This window comes from Balaenoptera physalus, assembly GCF_965194825.1.
Source record: "Balaenoptera physalus genome assembly, chromosome: 12".
NCBI lineage: Eukaryota > Metazoa > Chordata > Mammalia > Artiodactyla > Balaenopteridae > Balaenoptera > Balaenoptera physalus.
Window position 1 is genome coordinate 26931152 of NC_138897.1, and position 13786 is coordinate 26944937.

Sequence of the window (13786 nt, forward strand, 5' to 3'; positions counted from 1 at the left end):
AGAGACCTAAATATAAGACTGGACACTATAAAACTCTTAGAGGAAAACATAGGAAGAACACTCTTTGACATAAATCAGAGCAAGATCTTTTTTGATCCACCTCCTAGAGTAATGGAAATAAAAACAAAAATAAACAAGTGGGACCTAATGAAACTTCAAAGCTTTTGCACAGCAAAGGAAACCATAAACAAGACCAAAAGACAACCCTCAGAATGGGAGAAAATATTTGCAAATGAATCAACGGACAAAGGATTAATCTCCAAAATATATAAACAGCTCATTCAGCTCAATATCAAAGAAACAAACACCCCAATCCAAAAATGGGCAGAAGACCTAAATAGACATTTCTCCAAAGAAGACATACAGACGGCCACAAAGCACATGAAAAGATGCTCAACATCACTAATTATTAGAGAAATGCAAATCAAAACTACAATGAGGTATCACCTCACTCCTGTTAGAATGGGGATCATCAGAAAATCTACAAACAACAAATGCTGGAGAGGGTGTGGAGAAAAGGGAACCTTCTTGCACTGTTGGTGGGAATGTAAATTGATACAGCCACTATGGAGAACAGTATGGAGGTTCCTTAAAAAACTAAAAATAGAATTACCATATGACCCAGCAATCCCACTACTGGGCATATACCCAGAGAAAACCGTAATTCAAAAAGACACATGCACCCGAATGTTCATTGCGGCACTATTTACAATAGCCAGGTCATGGAAGCAACCTAAATGCCCATCAACAGACGAACGGATAAAGAAGAAGTGGTACATATATACAATGGAATATTACTCAGCCATAAAAAGGAACGAAATTGAGTCATTTGTTGAGACGTGGATGGATCTAGAGACTGTCATACAGAGTGAAGTAAGTCAGAAAGAGAAAAACAAATATCATATATTAATGCATGTATGTGGAACCTAGAAAAATGGTACAGATGAGCCAGTTTGCAGGGCAGAAGTTGAGACACAGATGTAGAGAATGGACATATGGACACCAAGGGGGGAAAACTGTGGTGAGGTGGGGATGGTGGTGTGCTGAATTGGGCGATTGGGATTGACATGTATACACTGATGTGTACAAAATTGATGCCTAATAAGAACCTGCAGTATAAAAAAGCAAACAAAACAACTAATACTAAACTTTCATTGGGTTATTTGTATGGAAATATGTTAATATAAATGTTTCAGACATTACATGAAATTTCTAAAAATCTTATATTTGTATTTGTATGGAAATATGTATGGAAATATGTTAATATAAATGTTTCAGACATTACATGAAATTTCTGAAAATCTTATATTTGTATTTGTATGGAAATATGTATGGAAATATGTTAATATAAATGTTTCAGACATTACATGAAATTTCTGAAAATCTTATATTTGTATTTGTATGGAAATATGTATGGAAATATGTTAATATAAATGTTTCAGACATTACATGAAATTTCTAAAAATCTTATATGTTCTAGTATAATGCTATAAGTAATAATCCTAGTTACTACTTTAAAATGTATATCTCAGAAATAACTAATTTTCTTGTCAACTGCATTATTATGAACTTTCATCAAATCTTTTACCGTGGTCATTTTTAAGTCTTTTGTCATTTACAGACAGTTCTGGGTGTACTCTGATGATTTTGCAAATATGTTCCTATAAAAGGGTTTCATCTTCAAGAAATTCATGGAAAAGACTCTGACAAGTACAGGTTTCTGGTAACTGACTGTACTGCTGAACTGAATGAATAAGCATTTTCAGAACTCTGATGAAAAACTGATGAACTCATAAAAGTGCTAACAAAAGATCAAGAGGAAAAAAAAAACAATTAATTACATGGGACTGAGTGAACTGATGAGGATGAGTATAATTTTTGTGACTTTCTGTCTGAATTAAAAAAAAAAAAATCCCACAAGGACTCAGAGGCAAAGAATATACAAATCAAATTTCACTGCAAAGTAAAGGAGATGTTACAGTGGAGGATTACTGGACTGAATGTCAATATTATGACATAGTATGAGTGTGTTTCATGTTTGGTAATGGCAATCATTGTTGCTTTTGTTGTGGTCATCCATGTACAATGCTTGGTGTCAGTATATTTATCTCTTGTAAAAATAAAATACAGTGTGTGTGTGTGAAAAAAAAAAAAAAAGAAATGCTAGAGAGAAAAAAAAATAAAACAGTATAAGAGAAATAAAGAATTCTTTTGATGGGCTTATTAGTAGACTGGGTGTGCCTAAGGAAAGAATCTCTGAGCTTAAGGATATAGCAATAGAAGCCTCCAAAACTGAAAAGCAAAGAGATCACAGGGTGAAAAAACAGAACAGAATATCCAAGAACTATGGGACATCTATAGAACAGAGAACCCTGAAATAGACCCACGTAAATATAGTCAATACAATGGCACAAATACAAAATACAAAAGGCAAATACAAAGGCAATAAAATGGAGCAAAGATTGTCTTTTCAACAAATGGTTCTGGAACAGCTGGACATCTACATGCAAAGAAAATGAATCTAGACACAGACCTTACACCTTTCATAAAAATTAACTCAAAATGGATCATAGACCTAAATGTAAAACACAAAACTATAAAACTCTTAGAAGATAACATAGGAGAAAACCTAAATGAACTTAGATGTGGCAATGGCTTTTTAGATACAACATCAAAGGCATGATCCATGGAAAAAAAACAATTGATAAGCTGTACTTCATTAAAATTAAAAATTGCATTAAAATTGAAAAGACAATTTTAAGAGAATGAGAGGACCAACAACAGATAGGAAAAAAATATTTGCAAAAGGCACATCTATAAAGGACTATTATCCAAAATATACAAATAACTCTTAAAACTCAACAATAAGAAAACAAGAAACCTGAATAAAAAATGGGCCAAATACCTTAACAGACACCTCAACAAAGAAGATATACAGATGGCAAAAAAAAAAAAAATATGAAAAGTTGCTCCATATCACATGTCATCAGGGAAATGCAAATTAAACCAACAATAAGATATTACTACACACCAATTAGAATGGCCAAAAATCTGGAACATTGACAACACCAAATGCTGACAAGGATGTGGAGTAACAGGAACTTTTATTCATTGCTGGTGGTAATGGAAAATGGTATATCCACTTTGGAAGACAATTTGGTGGTTACTTACAAAACTAAACATACTCTTACCATACGATCCAGCAATCATCCACAGAAAAACCTGCACACAGTTGTTTATTGCTTATTTATATAATTGCCAAAACTTGGAAGCAACCACGGTGTCCTTCAACAGGTAAATGAATAAATGAACTGTGGTACATCCAGACAATGGAATATTATTCAACACTAAAAAGAAATGACCTATCAATCCATGAAAAGACATGGAAGAACCTTAAATGCATATTACTAAGTGAAAGAAGCCAATCTGAAAAGGTTATATACTGTATGATTCCAACTATATGACATTCTGGAAAAGGCAAAATTATGCCCACAGTCAACAGATCAGTGGTTGCCAGGGACTGGGGGCGGGGGGAATAAATAGATGGAGCACAGAGAATTTTTAGGGCAGTGAAAATACTCTGTATGACACCCTAATGATGGATACATGACATTATACATTAGTCCAAACCCTAGAACGTACAGCACCAAGAACAAACCTTAAGATAAACTATGGACTTTGGGTGATTAAGATATGTTGATGTAAGTTCATCAACTGTAACAAATATAACTCTCTGATGGGGGATACTGATATTGAGGTGGGCTATGCATGTGTAGAGACAGCGGGTATACGGGAAATCTCTGTACCTTTCACTAAGTTTTGCTGCAAACCTAAAACTACTTTTACAAATAGTCTTTAAAAAAACCACTAAACTAAATTACTGCAAGCAGCCACCTACAATGCCAGTAGTAACATGAGGGAAAAGATACTTAAGAGAGAGAGGAATGGTAGCGTGTATTCACAAGATCAGGGTGTGCATAGCTACACACAAGCTCACATTTTCACTCCTATTCCACGTGGCATGTAGCAAAGTCCTTCACACGTGGGAGTCCTACAGACGTTTGAAGACTGATGTCTAGTTCATATTTTCTATGATTTTAGGGTGTATGTGTTGTATATGTATGTGCATGTATGTGTGCAAGATGAAGTTTACAGGTGTGCAAACGTGTTGATTTTGTGAACTATTTTTGCAAGCTGTATGTATGTATTGGTACATGTATGTGTGTAGACATATACACATGCACGTTTTATATATATCTGTGTGTGTGTGAATAATAATATTGCAACTAGCCGTGAAGAGAGGACCAGCTTACGGGTGAGCCTCTGAATGACTAGCTGGGCATGAAGACCTGCGCGTCTAGGCAGGTTCACTGCTGGGAAGTGGGGCCTGCAAGCATCGAGCACTGAAGCAAATGCCCCAAGGGCACGGCCACAGGGAGGGGGCTGATGTCAAGGCCATAGGGAGCCATGGCCCCAGAGGGCTGGGGCAGCTGAGCTCTGACCGAGGCAGCCCCAGAGGAGCAAAGCTGAGCAGCCTCAGGCACAGGCTGACCCCAGGGAAGTGGGGGAGGAGGGAAAGTCAATACATAAATAGGCTTGAGGGTGTGAAACCCCTGGAGGCCCCTTCCCTCCTCACTCTCCAGATTTGCCTTCTGGGAGCTAGGGGGAGGCAGACACATGGATTTATGTCAGATCTGTCTACAAGGAATGCCTGGGTAGTGTTTCTGAAACCAGCAATGCAACATTCAGCTAATTCTTGTCATGAGGAAACTGAGGGCTTGTCTGAAGTCCCGCCGGGAATCAATTGAGCCCAGTACATAGTATTCAGTAAATGACTATGGATGAATCAGTGAGTGAAGAAATGAATGAAAAGGCAAGAGGGAAGAGAAAGGGTTAATTGAGTGGGTAATAGGAACCATCCTGAACTTTTGACTGTCTACTGCTTATTCCAAAGACTCCTCTTTGGAACAAGAGAAGGTTAGTAGAGATGAATTCATTAAAAATGGGGACCTTGATCTTTCTATTTTCTGAGGGGGAGAGGAGGTACTGAAAGAGAGTATGCATGACGTATTGTGTCTTCACTCATGATTATTTTGAACTGTGTGTTCATAAAAGGAAGTTTTATGTGGATGTGTATTTGGGTCCATGAATGATACCCTGGATAAAGAGGGATAAAAAAAACATTTGCTGAAGTCAAAGACCTTGTGAGATAATAAGAGAGATTTAACATAATCACAAACAATCACAATTGATTCATTCATTCTACCAGTGTAGTCAACACTGAGCTGGGAGCAACGGTGGAAGCCCCGATACATCAGACCCACATGGTACCCTGAAGGAGCCCAGAGAGACAAGGCGTGTTTCCCAACATTAGCATCAAGAGAGAGATTGCAGCGAGCCGAGAGGGGTACACAGGTGCCGTGCAAGGGGAGTTAGGAGAAGCCAAGAGGCAATGTTCTTTGTGTGTGTGTGTGTGTGTGTGTGTGTGTGTGTGTGCGCATGCGTGCACGTGTGTGTCTGGGTGGAGGGCTTCTGTAGTTGAGTGTCGGGTTTTTGGCTCATTTTGATGGCTGTGTTTAGGGTACACCATGTGAGGGAGATTGCTGCTATGATTTCCCGCCTCCCTCCATCATTCTGAAGCATGTTATTAGAAGATCAGAGGTGGGGTGATCATATAACTTATTGTCCAAAGTGGGACTCTTGAAAGTGGAAAAGGGCACTGTTAATACCCATGCCAGACACCTAGCATAACCTGGGACTGTCCTGTGCAAACTGGGGCTGGTGGTTGCCCCAGTGATGGAGGTGGGCAGCGGGCTGTCCTAGAGTCCCCTGCAGCCACAGGGTGGACGTCCCAGGTCACCTCATGGGGGCGAGTTCCTGCCATTCCCCTTCCAGAAGATGGGCCCCGCCCCATCCCACTCAACAGTGAGGCTGACCCGTGCGGGCAGAGGCAAAGGCTCAGCGGGGGCAAAGTGGGAGCAAAGGCTCCCAGGGCCTCCAATGTCTTGTCTCCCCATGGCCAGGCTCGGCATGCAGGACCCCCAGCGGTCAGCAAGCCTGCTGCCCAGCCTGGGATCTTAGCACTTATTCCATCCACTCGAGCGCCACCGGTTCCCCCGTGCCAGCCCAGGTGGCGGCTCTAATGGATTACTCGCATTATCTCCCTCAACGCTGCTTAAATATTTATCAGACCATTATGTATTTAGTGGCCAGGAGCAGGGAGTGGAGGGGCAGTAGGCAGAACTGCTTTGGCCAGATGCAAGGGTTAATTACAGATTGGATAAATCCCCCTCCGATTTAAAAATTAAATAAATAAACATGGTGGGGAGATTAAAAGGCAACTGTTACTTACATGTACGGAAGTCCAGGACAGCCTAATCCAGGTTTTGGTGTCTTCCAGGGCCTTGTTTTATCATCTCGCTGTTCCCTTCCCCTACCTGCAAGCCTGTGGGCTGCCTGAGCCTTAAACCAGCTTCTAATTAAAAACCGTACTTCCACTTTTGCTCCTCAAGCAACCAGTGCGTGGGAAAATTCAAGCTCTCCTAGAACCGGAGTCAACATCCGCCTCATAAAAGAAGTTCTGAAGGTAACTCCAGGGCTGGCACTGTGAAATATTGTTCATTATAAAGAAGCAGCTGAGATGATGCTGTTTTCTAATTTCCCTTTCTCAGTCAGAAATTAAATAAAAAGTCATGTCTAAATTACAATATTGGATTGAGATCAGACGAGGGCCCCATGCAGAGAGCTCATGATCTATCCTTCCCACATTTTACAGTCATTAAAAAAGATTATTGTCGTTTTTATCCCCTCCCTTTTCTTTGAGGCCATTTACATTTGTTCTGAACTCTCACTGTGCTTTATTCGAATCTCTTAAAAGTGCCAGTGCACATAATAAGTCAATCACAAACTTAAATTAAGAAAAAAGCAAAACAGGCAGCCAGGCGAACTAGGGCTCTGAACTCCAAGCTCAGCCACCTAGAGGGCCCCTAACTAGGCTGTTCACCAGCCCCTTCCTGGACCTGCAGCTTTGCCCACTACCCAGTTGGCAAAGTCTTCTCCAGGGAGAGTCAGGGTGGTGAGGGCTCAGCTCACTCCGTGCAAAAATAGCCTACATTTCTACAGCCCTCCCTAGAGCAGAAATCTCCTTGGTCAAAATGAAAACTCTGGACTGGCTGCTAAAGTGTATTTAGAAAACGCTAATGAGCCTGTCATATCACAGTGAATCGAGCATTTATCTGACTAGTCAACAAGGGGAGAAGAGGAACACTGGCACATTTTGGCAGTTATGATTTAAGCATTCTCTGTTCTGAGAAGTTGTTGGTATTCCCTGAATGTTGCACAAAAGTTGGTGCTGAAAATCATTATTTTTGATGGAATTTATTAAACAGCATCATTATGAATCGTTTTTACTGTGTGCAAGTTGCTTCCTATCAATCACTTTGATAATATGTCTTGACCTGTGCAAGGCACCGTGCAGGAATGAACAAGATATGGTCTCTTCTTGAGTCCCTGGGATCGGGGCCCCTCCCCTGAGACACTGGTGCACTTGGGTGTTCACTTTCTAGTTGAGACAAGAGCACATTTAGATTTTAAAATGCCATGTAAATTACTGTGAGTTCAGGGCTGCCTATGGACAGACTCCAGAAGTTCAAGGGAGGTGGGTCTCTGTGGGACACATTAGTCAGATAGGACTTGGCAGAGGAGAAAGGCTTGAGGGGGGCTTTGCAGACCAGGTAGGACTTAACAGTGAAGATAGAAGACAAGAAAACACTCCGGGAAGGATCAAAGTATGAGCGAAGGCCTGGGGATGGGATGCACGGGGCATTTAAGAGCATGGGGCAGACAGAGTGCCTGGGGATGGTCCCCTGTGGCCACAAGCAACCTGTCTGTGGCTCCTCAGAAGTGGGACATCTGACCCATGCAGTTCTTCAGAGCTGCAATGAAAATGACCAATGAGATACCCTACAACTGGATATTTACTCTAGCAACTGGCTGTACATCCCTGTCTGATACAAAGTCTAATGAGCTGCTGGAGCAGTTCCCATGCCAAGGGGCACCATGTGCAGCCCAAAAGGCAGTAATTAGAGAAAAGGGGCAGAGAGCCTGGGTGGGGCTTAATGGTGGATATAGTGGCAATGACCCTGGATTGAACTCACATGTGACCTATACTTTTGTCTGTTCGCAGTGGTTGTATCCTTCAAGTGTCAGCCAAGCCAGCTGCAGAGTGAAAGTTCCCACACCCTATCCACATTCTGCAAATGAGAATGCCATCATTATTCTGAATCCTTGACATGAATGAGTTCAGTTGGACTTGAAACCCACCTGCATCATCACAAAAACTTTCAACACTACATTTGTCAATGAAATATAAGGAAGGCTGTTGAATCCTTTAAATATAATTTCAATTGTTATGAATCTTTAATGATTATAAAAATGGCTTTAAATTTTTTATCACCCACTTGTGCGAACAAAGTTTCTGATCAAGGTTGACTACCAAGAATTTGTAGAGATCATCATTAAAAGATCAGGCATGGTGTGTATCCATTTCAAACATAAACCCTGATATGAAACAGTTACATCCATGGAAGGAAGCAAGCTCAAGTTTCTCATTAAAATGAGGAAAATATTTTATTCTGATTCCATATATATTGTCTTTCCCAATATACTGTATGTTCTCTTTCATTTTGTATAATATAGAGAAAATGGAATGACTTTTTTCCCCAAGGCCCGTATAGAACCCCAAGTCCCCTTCAGTTTACTACAGTGTACCATACAAAGATTCTCATTTTCATGTGTGTCATGACTTTCAAAGTTTGGAAAGCCCAACTCTAAAATATCTTGCTTGATCTTCATGGACATCTGGCAGTCAGTGGTCCCTTTGCAGATCAATGTGGCCATAAGGCTTCCCCAGACCCAACAGAAAAGCCTACAGGGGCCAAAGATGGCACCTTATGACCCTGAGGAGGTTCTCCTTGGAGCTCTTCCACTGATACCTTCCTCTTATGGGAGCTGCCCAGGATTGAGTCCCCACCAGTAGAAAGACATGGTAGAGTGAAAGAGGGAGGAATAGGTGGGGGGACAGGGGGATGCAGCTCCCAAATAGCAAAGACACACTCACTGGCTTCCCAATCCAGTGCCTCCTCTTTAGTTCTTTCATGCTCTCTTCTCCACCTCTTGATTTTAAATAACTTCCTGAACTATAAATGCAAACAGTTCCAAATGAAAACTGATTGATAGCCTCATATAATTATATAATAAAAATTCACCGATATGCATGTACATTATGTGTGGGCTCGAATGTCTATATGCATCTGTATCTATTCCAGAGGGAGGAATATGCAATAATGTCTTCTGAAACAAATTGTCAAGGTGTCAATAAGGAATCTCATAATGAATGTGTGGGTGTGATCTGGGGTAATTTCATTGCAATTATGTTGCTCCGGCTGATTTCCCAAGACAGGTCTCAAAGGCACAAGTCCCATTCCCAAGCGGAAAGCCAAGTGTTTTGCTTCCCATGGCGTCTTCAAAGCATCACATTTCCAGGCCAAATGGCTTCCCTCGAGCAGGCCAGACCAATCAGAGGAAATCAGGTTACCAGGCAGAGTGTTAAGAGCTTCAGTCCACAGCAACGAGCTTTAAAAACTTTTTGTGTTGACCCCCAACAATCTTAGCAACTGACTGTTCGTGGTTAAGAAATAAACAATTGCACTACCCCACCAAAGAAGTTAGTTAGAAGTCCCAGTGACAGGTACTAACTGTATCAAACACTGTTCAAAATGCTAGGGGATGATGAAGAGCAAAGATGGGGACTGGACGGGCATATGATGGAGGGGAAAGGGGAATATATGTGGTCCTTGACCCCAAGGAACTCCAGTCTATCCAAAGGGATAGCTGCTTGAACAAATACTGATAATTCAATACAAAATGGAATGTAATAGAGGTTTACCCATGGGAACCCAGGGTGGGGGTGAGGACATAGGAAGGATTTTGTAGGACAACTGTCACTTAAACTGGGCCTTGAAAGTAGAATAGAAAGTGCAATCAATATCTAATGATTGTTTTGCGTAGTGCCCTACTCTACGTTAAGTACAAAGGAGGCTCTCCCTCAACAAAATTTTGTGAAATGAAATACAGACTCCATTCAGGAACCTTCTTGGCAGGGACAAGTGTCCTCAGTTGTCCATCCCTGAGACCAGGCTATGGAACTTGATGGGAAAGCCATTTGTCGTCCAGGAAATTGTGTGAATGCTGGCCCCGGGCACAGGACTATGTTTGGGCCATCCAGGGTAGCCACGTCCAAAGAGCTCCAGCAGACAGACTAGAAGGGGAAGAGAAAGAGGGGAGGGCTGGACGCTGAGTGGGCTTCCACAGGAAATGCAACAAGGGCAGAAGCATCTTCTCTGCCTCCCCGACAACGTCTAAATCTAGATGAGCCAGCTCATACCAGAAACCTGCGAGCTTTTGATGATGCCTCCTTGCCCCTCCTCCCTGCCATGCCGCTCACCTTACACACTCCTCTCTCTGAGTCCTGTCAACTTGGCCTTTGTAACATCTCTTGACTCTCTGGATCCCTGCAACCGTGTCCTTACTGGCCTCACGCCCCCCCAACCCACCCTTTCCCTGCTACCAGCCTGACTTCTCAAAAATATTTAAAACTCCTCTCCCATAAACTTTCCAATGCCCCCCACCCTTTGCCTCCCAGATAAAGCTTAAACTCCCAGGCATTTCCAAGGAGACATTGATGCCCTCATGCCTCCTTGCCTTTCCAGCTCTATTCCTTCCTTTAACTGCCAAAGCCCGCAGTCATGCTTCCTCTGAACTTCAGACCTTGAAACCTGCTATTGGGTCTCCCTGAAATGTCCCTATCTCCTCTTTCTATTACGAAGTTAACTCATAGACAACTTTGAAAGCCCTGTTCAGGCTCTCCCTCTGGGATTCACCATTGACTCACCACCTGAATTAGATCCCCCACTTCTGTGCTCCAGAGTGTTTTGTGTGTACTGATCTGTAGAAGAAACAATGAACTGTCTTTTTAAAATTCATCATGCTCCTGAACTATGAGTAAGTTGGTGGTAGGGACCATGCCCATTACCTGTGTAAACCTAGCACCCAACACCCAGCACAGTTTCTGGCATATAGCATGTGCTCCATCAGTGTTGGGGGGGATAGATAGATGGACAGGTGGATGGGCGGATAGATATTTGGGTGGGTTGACAGTGCTTCAGTAACCTAAACAATAATAAAATGAGGTTCCTGCTTCCTGTCTGTACCCCACTAACTAGGTCAGCCTCTAACACAGTGTATCAGATCCCCTCAAAACCCCCAGGACCTGATAGGTGAGCAGGAAAATGATGAAAGTTTCAGTATTACATGGGAAACAGGAATGTTCACAGCAGTAGCTAGATGCTGGGTGTAGGTCCTCCAGGGAGAGTAGACTATCTCAAACCAATGGAAAGGAAGCTGGTCACCATATTCCAGCAGGCATCAACCAGTTGTCAGGGATTTTGTTTTTAAGAGAAGTCAAGTCAGATTTTTTTCAGGAGTTTTTTCAGGAGATTTTTGGGGATTGTCAAGTCAGGCAAATGGGAAAAAAACTGCATAAATGCCACTTCTCTTTCTGAGGCTGACTTCCAGACACTGAATAAGAGAGAATCAGCAAGATCATTCACCAGCATACTAAGATATGCATCCTTATACCTAATCTATGTATGCGGCTCTGGTTACATTCTTAGGCTAAAACTCTAGAAGTAGAAGTACAGGTTTTTAAAGTATGGACATTTTTAAGACTTTCAATAAAAATTGCCACCTTCATCTCCAGGAAGGCCGTACCCATACGCAGTCCCTGCTGTAGCAAATGACTAGCTATTTCACCGCATTCTTACTAACACTGAAAGAATCCATTTTAAAATCTTCCTGGTTTGATAAGCAAAAATTAGAATCACATTGTCCTAATTTGTATCTCCTCCATAACTAGTAAAATTGACCTTTTTCATAAGTATGGGCTGTTCTGTGAATTTCCTGTTAATTTTCTTTGCTGACTTCCCTATTGGGTCTCTTGCCCTGTGTTATTGATTTGTAAAGGCTGATTTTAATATATTAACATCATTAATCTTTTACTGTATGCTGCAGATGTTCTATCTCTTAAGGAATGTGATTCCCCCCACCCCAAGACTGGAAGCAAACTAATGATCCTTCATTAAAAATTTAGTTTGCAGTTCTGTGCTGGGTCCTCCTGGGTATGCAGGGATGTGAAAGGCGAGTCACCTGTCCTCAAGAAGCTTGCCATCTGGTTAATCTAGTGAAGATGACTAGTTACAAACACATCCATGAAGCATTAACAACACAAGTCTTTAGGAGGAGAGAGGACTTGTGCTGGACCTTGAGGACTAGGTCAGTTCTTAAGCGACAGAAAGCGGGGAAGGAACAGGGTCTCCCAGGCAGAAGGAAGGGAGTGAGCAAAGGCACAGAAGTGGGAAAACCTAAGGCGGGTCTGAAGAAGTCTGGAGAGTCAGGTGTGTGTGGAGCAGAGATCTGTGTGGGTGACTGGTGGGAGGTAAGGTCAGCGGGGAGCATCTGAAATGCCCAGGCTTTCCCATGATACTGCCTCACAGAGGCTATTTCCCTGTCCTGGCCAGGCCAAGCAGGAGCCTTTGTCTCTGCACTGTTCAGAAGTGTGTGCATGCTGTGTACGTTCCCCTCTTTTATGATGGCTGTTGTTTGTCAAAATTGATTAGCCTTTCTGTGTGGGAGCCATCTGCTCTCTGTCAGGCTCCTTGTCTCACCAGCATGTTGATTTCAATAAATTATTATGGCACTTGGAATCGGCTGAGTGGTTTGATGCTGTGAATCCCACACATCTAAATCAGAACTGGCTTGAGAGCCATTTAATGCTGCTGCCCCATTGCCTTCTCTCTTGGTCAGCAGCATCTGAAGGGAACCAAGGTAACTGCTATCTCGGGCTGCTGGATTCATTCTGCACCATCTCCTTTCTTCTGTCCACAGAATTGAGCAGATGACCCTGGACTGACTACCACAATAGCCTATTTCCCTGGACACAGGGACTGGTGATCTCATGATTCAAGCAGCCCTGTGGGTGAGAGAAGTTGTCTCCACTGGGGTGGGTGAATGGGGGATGCATATTTGGAGCTCTTAGTGGTCATCTTTGCTGGCATGTGGAAACAGCTGGACAGAGACAGGAAGAGATGAGACACAGACAATGGTGTAGAGGTATCGAGCCCTTGGTTCATTCCTACATCTCTTCCCTCAACTCTAGGAGCTATGTCATTTTTTCCCCAGCTATAGGTGTTTTACATTTCTTTTTGCTTAAGCTAATCTGAGTTGAGTTTCTGTCACCCACAATACAGGGATTCCTGAATATACAGCATTACTATCAGTCTAGTTGCCCAAATCAGGTATATGGGAGTCATCCTTTAATCTTCTTTTCCTTTTACCCCCAAATCAATCAATCACCAAATCCTCTTGATTCTACCTCTAAAATGTCTTTTCAGTTATTCTACTGTCCTCCCTTATTTTCTCTCATCTGGATCACAAACAGCTTCCTAGCTGGTCTCCCTGGGATCATGTCCCCTCCAAATCCATCTTCCACAGTGCTACCAAGTTGGTCTTTCTAGAACCCAACTTTGCTTCCAAAACTTCAGAAGATATCCATTGCCCATGAGACAAATTCAAACTTCTAAGCACAGGATACAAGCCTGTCTCCATCTGGTCCACCCTACTTCTCCAGTCCCAACTCTTAACATACCCCACCTCCCTGCTCTCCCATGTT

The 13786-nt window shown here is 42.3% G+C and overlaps 1 long non-coding RNA gene across 1 annotated transcript in view; it reads right to left on the reverse strand.

The window, feature by feature from the left end:
* The window catches only part of LOC309639442, a 40121-nt gene extending 26586 nt beyond the window's left edge, over positions 1 to 13535 (reverse strand). The window contains exon 1 of the long non-coding RNA XR_014251645.1: positions 6353 to 13535. This is a non-coding gene — a long non-coding RNA (uncharacterized lncRNA). The remainder of the gene's footprint in view (positions 1 to 6352) is intronic.
* Between the last annotated feature and the right edge of the window lie 251 nt (positions 13536 to 13786).